The sequence below is a fragment of the Nerophis lumbriciformis genome, linkage group LG08, assembly GCF_033978685.3.
Source record: "Nerophis lumbriciformis linkage group LG08, RoL_Nlum_v2.1, whole genome shotgun sequence".
Lineage (NCBI taxonomy): Eukaryota > Metazoa > Chordata > Actinopteri > Syngnathiformes > Syngnathidae > Nerophis > Nerophis lumbriciformis.
The window spans coordinates 30,975,423-30,986,543 of record NC_084555.2 but is presented as its reverse complement, the minus strand read 5'-3'; the positions used below and the strand labels follow the sequence as shown (position 1 = coordinate 30,986,543).

The window sequence follows — 11,121 nt, the reverse complement described above, 5'->3', positions numbered from 1 at the left end:
CGAGCAGCAGAGTTCGGCACGAGCTGCAGGCGGGCGAGGGAGGCCTGGCTAATGCCTACATACAGGGCATTACAGTAATCAAGACGAGTCGAGATAAAGGCGTGGATTAATTTCTCAAGATCATGTCTTGATAGAAGCGGTTTCACTTTCGCTATTTGGCGAAATCCTAACACAGTGTGGTCCATGGCTCTGTCTGCTCAGTGTAAAGACATCAACAAGCCAGAACATCAGCCTCTCTCGCTAGCAAAGATTTGTCATGCTCAGAAGGAAGATAAAAATATCGGCCCAGTGATGGAGTGTCGTCAGTTAAATAAGAGACCTGAAAACAGTTAAAATCATTCAGTGTGCAGAGTAAAAGACTGATGAGTGAATGGGAAAAACTTACCTTGGATGATGACGGCATCCTGCGTCGAAAAACAGCTACACGAACACAGCTCGTTTTGCCAGAAAAGTACAAAGCAACTGTTCTGAAGGAGCTGCATGATGATATGGGGCACCAAGGGATTGACCGAACCACCTCGCTGGTAAGAGAACGCTTCTTTTGGCCCTATATGCAACAGGACATTCAACACTATGTGGCTCGAAGCTGTTCATGTTTGAAAAAGAAGAAGCCCAAGAAGAAGCCCAGCCGAGAGATTAAGGCACCCATAACCAACATTGTCACAACTCAGCCCTTTGAGTTAGTCTCCATTGATTTTCTACATGTTGACCAGAGTACAGGCGGGTATGAGTACATTTTGGTAATTATTGACCATTTCTCAAGATTTGCCCAAGCGTACGCTACAACCAACAAGTCAGCAAAAACAGTGGCAGATAAACTTTTCAATGATTATGCACTGAACTTTGGATTCCCTCAACGTATCCATCATGATCAAGGTGGTGAATTTCAAAACCAGCTCATAGCACAGCTGAAAAAGACCTCTGCAGTGTTAGGTTCGCGAACAACACCCTATCACCCTGAAGGAAATGGACAAGTCGAACGTTTTAATCGTACACTCATACAGATGCTGAGAACACTGACAGAAAAAGAGAAATCAAGCTGGAAAGACTCATTGAATAAGTTGGTTTTTGCATATAATAGTACAAGATGTGAAGTCACTGGCTTTTCTCCTTTTTATCTTCTTTTTGGGAGGACGCCAAGACTACCTGTCGACATACTCTTCCACCTGACACCAGCAACAGGTACACCTGACCACAGAGAGTACATGCGAAAGTGGCGAAAAGGGATGCAGGAAGCCTACGAAATTACAAAGAACAATGCAAGAAAGTCAGCTGAAAGAGGAAAAAGAAACCATGATCGCAAAGTGAGGAGCTCAGAGTTGGAACCAAGAGACCGTGTTCTGGTCAGGAACTTGACCCCAAGAGGAGGAACTGGCAAGCTACGCAGCCATTGGGAGGAAATTATCCACAAGGTTGTTCGTAGGGTGAATAAGGATGCTCCAGTTTACGAAGTTGTACCGGAACAAGGAAAGGGGGGAGATAACAGGATACTACACACTGCAATCTCTTGCTCCCGTGCGATCACCTGCCCTTGGAAGTTCCCCTAAAAGTTGCCAGACCGCAGAGAAAAAAACAGACAAATGAGAGGACGATCAATACTCAGCAAGAGGATGACAGTGATGAGGACTCAAAGGATGACTGGTTTTATTACCTACCTCTACAGCCTCCTCAAGATGCACAGCCGCAGGCATGTAATGAAGAGGAGCATATTGGCCAGTCGGCAGGCACTGAACCCACAAGGACACATGACAAACTAGGAGGGGAACAGGAAAGTCTGCTACAGCCGGAGGAGGAACACAGCAGGATTGATTTGCTGGACAGCGATGAGGCATCTGAGGGACTCGGAATTCTTGGAAATGACCCTGTGCTGCCACCTCTGTCACTCCCTGCACATGACAGCCACAGTGACAACAGACAAGCACAAGAGCGGTCAAGGAGGGAACGACGACCACCAAAGTTATTCACCTATGATGAGTTTGGTAATCCAGCCTGCTACAATATGGATGTCCCAGCCAGATCCATGTACCCAATGCAACATTACGGAGCCTATCAACCAGGGACCCGGTGGCCAGATTCTGTTCAGGCCCCCACCTACCAACCTGTGCTTCTGTACAGGTAACCACTCACATGGACTCTTGTGAAACTGAACACATCACACCCATATACATACACATACATTCATGGACTCCTTGACACGCACATTCACACTCACATGGACTTTTGCAAAAGCAGAGTGCTCACAAACATACACACATCCCACTACACTCATGGACTTTTGCGAAAGCAGAGTGCTCACAAACATATACACATCCCACTACACTCATGGACAGTTGCGAAAGCGGAGTGCTCACAAACATACACACATCCCACTACACTCATGGACTGTTGTGAAAGCGGAGTGCACACAAACACACACATCCTGCTACACTCATGGACTTTTGCGAAAGTAGTGTTAATACACACGCACACTCGTCCTGGACCGTTGAAACAGCTGCGATTTAGAATAGACGTTACCGGTTAAGCGCAAGGACTTTGGGTGAGCCGATTGTCTATGCACGAACTGTTGAGAATCTGAATTGTATACTCTGTGACTGCCTTATTCGATGAATGTCGAGGACGACATCTATATTGAGGGGGAGTGTGTAGTAGTTATAAAATTGCTGTAAATGTGAACATGCAGACAGTAAACAGGAAGGAAGAAAAACAAATTAATTAATTATAGTATCTGCTAAAAGTAAGAAAAAAGGGAGAAAGAACATCATAACTAATTACTTTACAAAGTTTAAAAACAGGGTATGAAGACAAAAAAGCTGTGATAAGGTGATCTGCCATCTATTACTGTTGCCTGGTGCAGGAGAGTCTAAAAAGACAAATGGAAAAAATAGTAATCTGTGTTAAAAACATTCTAATGTTTGTTTGGAAAATACTTCCTGGTTTTATGTTGTTTTTCTTTAGTACCTGCGTTTTAAAAATGCTTAGTTGTTGTTTTAGTCACTGATCGGGTTTCAACTACTTTTGCCTGGCTTACCCAGTAGAGGGAGACACGTTCTTTCATTCAGCCATTACAGACTGGACCTGAATGAGTGAACATCGTGTCCGTGTTTCTGTTCAATATCCCCCCTCTACAGGGGTGTAACACTAAAAGTTTTAATTTGCAGAAAATAGTTTTTATACCTGTGAACCGTTTTTAAAATGTTTTATTTAAGTTGTTTTTATACTTGCGAATCGTTTTTTTTTTTAATTGAAAATTATTATTTTTTTACTTGCAAATCGTTGGGTACGAGTAAAAAAAAACTGTCTGTGGAGTTTTGGCAGTACTTTCACTCCATTTTTAACTTTATTTTACTTCCAGGAATATCAGACATAGTAATGCTGGTTTAAGATACACAATCTTGGGAGTAACAGTAAATGCCGCAACACAACAACCTTCAGCCACAACATGTTTGCAAAAGCCACAACAAATGCATATGCTACAACAGAACAAAAACAACTATAACGCAACAACATTACGATACAATACAACAACACTAAGGCACAGGGCCGGCCCGTGGCATAGGCCGTATAGGCAAATGCTAAGGGCGCCGTCCACCAGGGGGCGCCACGCCAGTGCCACAAATGTTGGAGAAAAAAAAATAAAAATAAAAGTTGGTACTATTATTTCTAAATACAAAAAAAAATCCCACGTTAATTAAAATGCAAAGTAAAGCCTATTTAATAGAAATATTATTTGTTACAACATTACGCCACCTCCATTCGGCAATTGCTAATCTATAATCTGTTTTAACATCGGGTTAATATTGTGGAGGGGGCTAAATTGTTATGGAAAATAATAATGTAACGTTAGGGACAATTGTATTAGATCTTTTAAGCAGGTGTTTTTTGTTTACATTGTTATTGCCTTCTGGTTAGCTAATGTTTGCCATGCAGGTAATAGTCACTTTTCCACCCCTTTATATATTAGATATAGTTGTAAGTAAAAAAAAAAGGTCAAAGACAAAGCTATTCGGTTTCTTGTGAGTATATACACTTCACTGCCGATGTGGGGGGGCGCCACCTAAAATCTTGCCTAGGGCGCCAGATTGGTTAGGGCCGGGCCTGCTAAGGCACAACAACTTTACACCACAATACAACTAGAAAGCCACGACACAACAACATAGAGCTGCAATACAATCACATAAAGCGTGTTGTGGTTTTTGCAACTGCTGTGACTTTTCTCAGCCCCCACAGGGTAAATTCAGTAAAGCGTTAGAACAGTGAACTGATATCTGATATGCCCTGATATAAAATGTAAAAGTACAAGAAATGCAACAAGTTTAGCATACACTGTGTACTTTGACACGCAGATAATAGTGTGTAGCAATAGTTGTATTTGGTAAGGTTGAGATAAGAAGAAAGTGAAAGCGTGAATCATAAAAGGCAAGACACAATCACCCATAAAACAGGAAACAGGTTAGATAAAAAAAATCATGTGTAGCATTTACAGTATGTGTGGGATTAGACAAACACAAGATGAATTCAAGAAAGTCTTTATTTGTGAAGCCCAAGCAGAAATGTCCCTCTCTGTCACATGTTGATACAGTTGTCTTGTTTTATTGCAACAAATCTTTGCACACTTTGCACATGTTGGTCGTCACGTCATCCCGCCCACATGTTCCCTGGGAGATTGCTCTGCGGCCAATCAGAGTCGCTTCCTCCAGTTCTTCTCTTTGTATATAAAGCCTGACCACGAACAAGCCATATTATTCTCTGTAAAAACAACCCAAAGAAGAAAATATCATGGGAAACGGTGAGTATATAACTCTTAATATTTATCACTACTATGTACAAAGTCTTTTTTAAGTCAACAAATATAACCAATAAGGAAGACTGAACGTATAAATGTTATGTAGATACTGAAGACGCTGCACCGATCCGCCTGAGATCGACAGGCGGATCGGTGCGGCGTCTTCAGTAATGCGGACGCTGTATCGATCCGTTGTGGTGAAGAAGGAGCTGAGCCGGATTTACCGGTCGATCTGCGTTCCCATCCTCACCTATGGTCATGAGCTTTGGGTCATGACCGAAAGGACAAGATCACGGGTACAAGCGGCCGAAATGAGTTTCCTCCGCCGGGTGGCGGGGCTCTCCCTTAGAGATAGGGTGAGAAGCTCTGTCATCCGGGGGGAGCTCAAAGTAAAGCTGCTGCTCCTCCACATCGAGAGGAGCCAGATGAGGTGGTTCGGGCATCTGGTCAGGATGCCACCCGAACGCCTCCCTAGGGAGGTGTTTAGGGCACGTCCGACCGGTAGGAGGCCGCGGGGAAGACCCAGGACACGTTGGGAAGAGTATGTCTCCCGGCTGGCCTGGGAACGCCTCGGGATCCCCCGGGAGGAGCTGGACGAAGTGGCTGGGGAGAGGGAAGTCTGGGCTTCCCTGCTTAGGCTGCTGCCACCGCGACCCGACCTCGGATAAGCGGAAGAAGATGGATGGACGGATGGATAGATAGATACTTTTTTTTTAAGTCTCTGGGGACATTTGATTTTAATGATCTTTAAAGCCAAGCAGGACATAAAAGTTAAGTTTCTGAAAGTGTAAAAACATGTTCAAACATGATTCATCTTCCATTCATCCATCCATCCATCTTCTTCCGCTTATCCGAGGTCAGGTCGTGGGGGTAGCAGCCTAAGCAGGGAAGCCCAGACTTTCCTCTCCCAAGCCACTTCGTCCAGCTCTTCCGGGGGAATCCCGAGGCGTTCCCAGGCCAGCCGGGAGACATAGTCTTCCCAACGTGTCCTGGGTCTTCCCCGTGGCCTCCTACCGGTCGGACGTGCCCTAAACACCTCCCTAGGGAGGCGTTCGGGTGGCATCTCATCTTGTTTTGCTCATTTTTCTCCTTAACAACAATATCAAACATGTAAAGGTTCTAAACAGTTTTATGCCTTTGAAAGCATTTTGATTAGATAATGTCACAAATTTAAACGAGTGAAATAACCCATGTTATGCAAATGTATAGTACTTGTGATCAAAAGGTCTTTGAAGGGTAAAAGTAGTAATAAAGTCAATTGACAATTTTGAGGGAAAACATTTTTTTTTATTTGAACAATTAAGGACTTTTATTTAGTGTATGGCTTCCTGTTTTGTGGAATAACTCCCGGTGTATTGTACACTTGGGAAATAATTGGAAGTAGAAATGTTAACATTTAACAACCCAACAAAAATTAAGGCCAAAATACTGAAAATAAATTATAGAAAATACAAAAAAGTTAGCCTTTTCCCCATGAGGGTTGAAAAGTAAAATGTCAACGGTAATTTGTAAAAAAAAAAAAAAAAAAAAAAAAAGTCTTAAAATGAAATGAAAACAATCACGTTATGCATCATACTTGAACATGTCTTATGTGTGTGTGTTACTTTTTACTTTTAAAGTGGCTGCAACTTGCTCAAAGTTACACTTTTCAATCCAAAACAATATAACAAAATCTATCTTATGTACCCAGTAGTGGTTTGACAGAGCATGTGTTTTTCAAAATGTCTTTGTTTTTCAAAATGTCTTTGTTTTTCACATTTACTAATCATATTGAATACAAATTGCTTGTCAGGCCGAGGAACTTGCACACACACAAAAGCAGTGCAAAGGTAGACCTTATTTGGGTTGGGCATTCTTCCTTGCGTAAACAGTAGATTCCCTTTCAGTTCTAAAACAGCCCACATACAGTATGTCACCATTGTCCAACAAGGAGATACGTTAGTGGCTGTAATGTCTTTAAAATATTTGGTAAACATAATTTATCTTTCTTTTTTAATCTAAACATAGCTTTTACATGTAAGGGTGCAAGGCTGAACCTACAGCAAGAATGGAAAAAAACCCAGCAGTAATTATATTTACTGTATATCATGAAAAAGTACTGTATAAAATAAAAAAGTCACATTGAAGTCATGATTTTACAAGAATAAAATCCAAATATTGTGAGAAGTAAAAATATATTCCATATACAAGAGTATTAAATGAATGATATTTATATAGCAACTTTTCACAAATGTCTCACAGCACTTTACATTGAGTAACTCATACATTGAAGCAAGGACACAACAGCAGTGACGAGGATAGCAAAAGCTGGAATTGAACCAGGAACCCTCATGGTTCTGGACAACCACTCTACCCACTGAACCACGCCGATAAAGAATGTAGCCTGGATAGTTATGAGGTGAAATTTCTATATCAATATCTATATCTTTGCGTGAAATTGAAATATTAAAGCAAAAAGATGTATTATTGTAAAATTAGTTTGATTTGAAGTTATAATGTTCTAAAAATAATGGGAGGGAAATCTTGGTATTATGAGAAAAAAAACATTCAGAAGAAGAATGTAAGGAGTCGAGGTGCTCACAAAAAAGATTAATAAGTGAATTGATTCTTTTTTTGTTTGTTTGTTTTTTAAAGTTTTTTTATAATCAGTTTTTAAAAGGTGTTTTTTATGCATACTCGCTGTGCCTATACATCCGGGTTGCGTGATATAGATGCCATCGGACATAATTGATTCAAATATGGCCAACGATTTGTTTACCGTGATAATGCATGTTGTTGACACAAGCCTTGTGTCGCAAATTTGACATAGACAAGCAAAGGAACGCTTCCTCAACACAATGTAGCATTCTTGCTGGTGGCTAACGTCTCTCCACAGTGCAAAGCTGCTTCTAAGTCCTTGCCTCCATGGCAGCAAATAAACCATAGTTCTTACGAGTATCATTATCACTGGAGGACGAGGAATAGCTAAACATGCTACACTGCACACGGTAGGAGGATCATGCTAACCGCCAAAATAGAGATCTTGAATGTAAGCAAAGGTTGGCGACAAGACAAAAACTTAACCAAGTAGTATTGTATTAGGTCTATACGGCAGTAGTTAGATTGGTATATATTCTTTTACACAGGGGTGTCGGCCCGCAAACAGGTTTTATCCAGCCTGCGAGATGAGTTTGCTATGTAAATAAAAGTGGTTGAAATTTTTGAATGCAAGACACTGCTGCTTTAAATGTGTCCACTGAATGTCGCAATAGCAATTCTTTGTATCCCCTGCCACAAGACCGCGAATGACTTCAGAGGGGGCAGAGCTAGCTGGCGTGTTAAAAAAGAGGCAACACTTCCGTGTTTGAACGCTATGCACTTGCGCTGATAGTATACAAAATGTGCTGAAATAATATGCATCCCCTTCGTACTTCATGTGTGATTTATAAAATGAGTCAAAAGTCTGACTGGTTGGGCAAACTCCCATGCACCCTCAAGGACCCTGCCGAGAGTATAGAGCTGGTCCACAGTTCCACGACCAGGACGAAAACCACACTGTTCCTCCTGAATCCGAGGTTCGTCTATCCGGGGTAACGAACTGTCTTATTGTGGCGGTTCGCTCCCTGTATAATCAGTGTCAAAGCTTGGTCCGCATTGCCGGCAGTAAGTCGGACACGTTTCCAGTGAGGGTTGGACTCCGCCAAGGCTGCCCTTTGTCACCGATTCTGTTCATAACCTTTATGGACAGAATTTCTAGGCGCAATCAGGGTGTTGAGGGTATCTGGTTTGGTGACTGCAGGATTAGGTCTCTGCTTTTTGCAGATGATGTGGTCCTGATGGCTTCATCTGGCCAAGATCTTCAGCTCTCACTGGATCGGTTTGCAGCCGAGTGTGAAGCGACTGGGATGGGAATCAGCACCTCGAAGTCCGAGTCCATGGTTCTCGCCCGGAAAAGGGTGGAGTGCCATCTCCGGGAGATCTTGCCCCAAGTGGAGGAGTTCAAGTACCTCGGAGTCTTGTTCACGAGTGAGGGAAGAGTGGATCGTGAGATCGACAGGCGGATCGGTGCGGCATCTTCAGTAATGCGGACGCTGTATCAATTCGTTGTGGTGAAGAAGGAGCTGAGCCGGAAGGCAAAGCTCTCGATTTACCGGTCGATCTACGTTCCCATCCTCACCTATGGTCATGAGCTTTGGGTCATGACCGAAAGGACAAGATCACGGGTACAAGCGGCCGAAATGAGTTTCCTCCGCCGGGTGGCAGGGCTCTCCCTTAGAGATAGGGTGAGAAGCTCTGTCATCCGGGGAGAGCTCAAAGTAAAGCCACTGCTCCTCCACATCGAGAGGAGCCAGATGAGGTGGTTCGGGCATCTGGTCAGGATGCCACCCGAACGCCTCCCTAGGGAGGTGTTTCGGGCACATCCGACCGGTAGGAGGCCACAGGGAAGACCCAGGACACGTTGAGAAGACTATCTCTCCCGGCTGGCCTGGGAACACCTCGGGATCCCCTGGGAGGAGCTGGATGAAGTGGCTGGGGAGAGGGAAGTCTGGGCTTCTCTGATTAGGCTGCTGCCCCCGCGACCCGACCTCAGATAAGCGGAAGAAGATGGATGGATGGATGGAGTCAAAATTCATAAGTTTTGTTGTTGATGATGCTAAATATGTACAGAATAAACCACATGATGTTAGTTCATCAGTTGAGAAAAAATAGTAAATTACAATAACAACATCTTGTAATTTGATTTTAAAATTATCATTAATTTTATTTTCTGATAGTTTGAAAATGTTCACGGAAGGACCATTTTAAAACTTTGCCAGACTCGATTCCAACTATTTTACTGATGAGCATTATCACATAATTTATTCAAAAAGTATAAATAACAACAAATGAAGATAGAATACTATTAACCACAACAAGCAAGTGTAAAAAAAACATTAAGATTTGTAAATTTTCAAAATGTGCTTGGTCTATTTTAAACAAACAAAACAATCCCAAAGTTTTCTTTATTTTTAAGTTATCATGCCATGATTTTACCTGTCAGGCCCACTTGGAAATAGATTTTCCTCTTTGTGGCCCCTGGGCTAAAATGAGTTTGACACCCCTGCTTTAACGTATTATGTTATATTGTATTATACAACCTGAACTTCCCAACACGTTCATTGTATTCTCCTGACAACCAGTGTCCTCTGCAGGGGACATTTGTTTATGGTCTATGTCCCCTTTAGAGGACGCTGGTTCTCCATAAGTCATCTTTTAAATGCTGTTGGAAAATGGAGGGAAAAATAATCAAAGCTTTTTTTCTCTTTCAGGACCTTCTTCTGTCCCGACAGGTAAGATGTCATTTCAGTATTAATGTGGCAAAGGTGGAATGCGAATGTTTTATTCCTCCAATTTACAGGAACCCCATCAGGTTTAATGACGTTTGCATCTCCTGCTGGTGCGACAATTGGTTATCCCCAACCAAGCCCTGCCCTCCTTAGCACTGATGTCATACTCGCACCAGGTACCTCATTGAGTAACACCTGAACAAGGTCATAGACTTCTGTTTGCATGCTAAAGTTAGACATCTTATTGCAGGTCCATCACCAAGCGGTGGCTTTAGTCCACCGCCAAGTGGTGGTCCACCACCGATGATGTAACCAAGGTTTTCCCCTTGAAGTCGTTGTGGTTTGTGAAGCCCTTCACGGGCTGTAATAATAAATTTGGATTGATTGATGAAGCTACGACCTTTTTTCTTTCCAATGTCTACTTTAGATCAAATACAAGTAGTCATTCAGTCGAGAAGTGATTATGCGTGAATATAGGATTATCTGGAGATATTCATGTTGAAGAAATATCTATTGTGTTGTATTTGAAGCCAAATTTTTAAGTAAATAAAATGCTCCCTTTTTGTGTGGAAGACTCTTGTATCAATACCATAGAAATGTGACCTTCACGAACAAATTTTAAACGGCTCTTTCAAGTGAACCTGTATTTTTAAAAGGCTACTGTGTGGAAATTTCCAATCAAGTTGATTGGCAAAAAGTGAAATTCATAATTTTATGAGAATAAAGTCATAATATTAAGAGGGGAAACAATATTTTACATAATTTTACAGAAAAAAAGTCTAAATATTATGAGGGGGGAAAATACTTTTTAGATTACAATTTTTGCGCAAAGTTGAAATATTAAAGAAAAAAAAAAAATCATTTTTCAAAGTCATAATGCAATGATAAACAAACAAAACAATAATACAATTGTAATTGTAAAATTTGGTTGGGAAAAATATCAAATTTTTTGAAAATAATGTCTTAATATATATATTTTTTAAAGATTCACGTTTTAATTGCGATTTTGAATAGCGCAAGTTTTTTTTAGAA

General features: G+C 41.6%; 1 long non-coding RNA gene across 1 annotated transcript; it reads left to right on the top strand.

Annotated features, from left to right (window-relative positions):
* The first annotated feature begins 4,649 nt into the window (after nucleotides 1–4,649).
* Nucleotides 4,650–10,481, top strand: LOC133611659 (uncharacterized). The gene is made up of 4 exons (XR_009816013.1): nucleotides 4,650–4,786; nucleotides 10,072–10,092; nucleotides 10,161–10,265; nucleotides 10,340–10,481. It is a non-coding gene; the product is annotated as an uncharacterized lncRNA (long non-coding RNA).
* Nucleotides 10,482–11,121: the final 640 nt, after the last annotated feature.